The 2,082-nt window shown below is 40.2% G+C and overlaps 1 pseudogene; it reads right to left on the bottom strand.

Moving 5' to 3' along the window:
- Window positions 1-410: 410 nt before the first annotated feature.
- Window positions 411-1,348, bottom strand: LOC143400893 (olfactory receptor 7D4-like; annotated as a pseudogene).
- Between the last annotated feature and the right edge of the window lie 734 nt (window positions 1,349-2,082).

Raw genomic sequence — 2,082 nt, 5'->3', positions numbered from 1 at the left:
TTGTGGGATGATCAAGCCAGGATAATATTCTGTACCTTAATATTTATCATTTCTTTGTAGTGAGATCACATATGTCACTAAGAGGATAAATTTTGAGTAAACCATGTCTGCACATAATATTATAAGTGGCTTTAAACATCAAGGTAGAAATACTAGGATTAGTTGTAACAAATTGATGAAAGATGAAACTTTAAGGACCAAATATAAGTAAGAAATATCCAAAAGGAATTTCTTAGAGTTGCTAAAGAGAAACAAAAACAAAATTATATACACAAGTGTCACTCCCAATTCCCTCTGAATAAAAAAAAAAATGAAGCATGTGTCTTAGGAAAGAAAAAGATCTAAGATGTTGAAACTCAGCATTTGCCTTAGGAGCACAATGTCCACTTTGCACCAAGGTCACTATTTCATTAACAACAAGAGGCTGCTCTGCTGAGGAGTCTCCCCAGGGCCCCCTTCACATCCTTGTTCTTCAGGATGTAGATGAAGGGGTTCAGCATGGGGGTGACCACAGTGTACATCACTGAGGCAATTGTGCTTCCTTGGGAAGATTGGGTCAGAGTAAAGCTGAGGTATTCCACAAGACTTGTCCCATAGTACAAGGAGACCACACAGAGGTGAGACCCACAGGTGGAAAAGGCTTTATACTTACTCCCATTGGAAGACATCCTCATTAAAGAGGAGACAATCTGAGAATAAGAGTAGAGGATCCCAGTGATGGGAAACACACCCAGCAGGCAGTTGCCACATACAGGATGATGTTGTTGATGTTGATATTAGAGCTGACCATCTTGTGAAAGGGAGGCAGGTCACAGAAGAAATGTGGAATTTCTGTGTGTCCAGAGAAGGTCAAACATATTATCAGTAAAAGATGAAGCAGGGAGACCCAGAAAATGATGAACCAAGATGTCAGAACCAAGAGGACGCACAGCCTGGGGTTCATGATGACCTTGTAGTTCAGGGGGTGGCAGATGGCCACAAAGCGGTCATAAGCCATTGCAGTCAGAAGGAAATTATCCATACCAGCAAAAATCATAAAGAAATACACCTGAGTAAGGCAGCCTCTGTAGGAGATGTCTTTACTGTGTGCCTGGATGTTTACCAGCATCTTCGGGACCATGGTGGAGGTGAAACAGATGTCCACAAAGGACAAGTTGGAGAGGAAGAGGTACATGGGGGTGTGGAGGTGGGGGTCAGAGCTGATGGTCAGAATGATGAGCAGGTTCCAAAGCACTGTGACCAGGCACATGCACAGTAACAGTCCAAAGAGAAGGGGTTGCAGGTCTGGGACCTCTGAGAGGCTCATGAGTTGGAATTGGGATACTCCTGTGTGGTTCTCTGCTTCCATGTCATTCATGTATCTGCTGCAGATGGGGCAAGAGCAGTGCTCCAAGAACACCCAGTGCTCCAAGAGCACCTCAGGCAGTTGTCACTTTACATTTTGATCCTTGGATGGAGGTCCTTTATCCCTGTTGATTCCTGCCAAAGATAATGGTCCATTCAAGTAATTGGCAATGCATTTCCATTTTAAGTGTGTATCATTATTCCTATTTTCATTACTTTAACTTGTGTCTCTCTTTTATCATTAGATTACTACTTTGGGTTTTTCTTTTGAATTGATAGCCCTACATAAGTTCTTCTTTGGAGCTGTCCAAAATAATTAAAAACATTTCATACCTTTTCTTTGGATATCCTCACACGTTTATTCCAATAGCTCTATAATAGTGATTAAGCATGCATTTTGAACTCAAACAGCCTTTATCCTATGACTTGACACTTCCCAAGCATGTGCAAGGTAATTCTCAGTGTTTTGTTATTTTCTTTCTAAAAGTGTGATGATGATGATCGTTACATTTGTTGTAAGGTTTTAAAGTGCCTTGTGCACACTAAAATTTCAAGAAATGATAGTTGTTATTATTAATTATTGATACTTTCATTGACATCTTTTCCCATGATAATTATTTTGAACATGTAACTCTCCCAAGATCCAGATTAAAAATGTAATTTAGAAATTCTTCTCTTGAATCACACTTCTGAGCATAAAATATTGGTCCACCAACTTATCATCTGCATGACCTTGAG

Source organism: Callospermophilus lateralis, chromosome 1 (assembly GCF_048772815.1).
Source record: "Callospermophilus lateralis isolate mCalLat2 chromosome 1, mCalLat2.hap1, whole genome shotgun sequence".
Classification (NCBI taxonomy): Eukaryota; Metazoa; Chordata; class Mammalia; order Rodentia; family Sciuridae; genus Callospermophilus; species Callospermophilus lateralis.
Note: the sequence above shows the minus strand (reverse complement) of the source record. Positions and strands in the feature narration are given on the sequence as shown.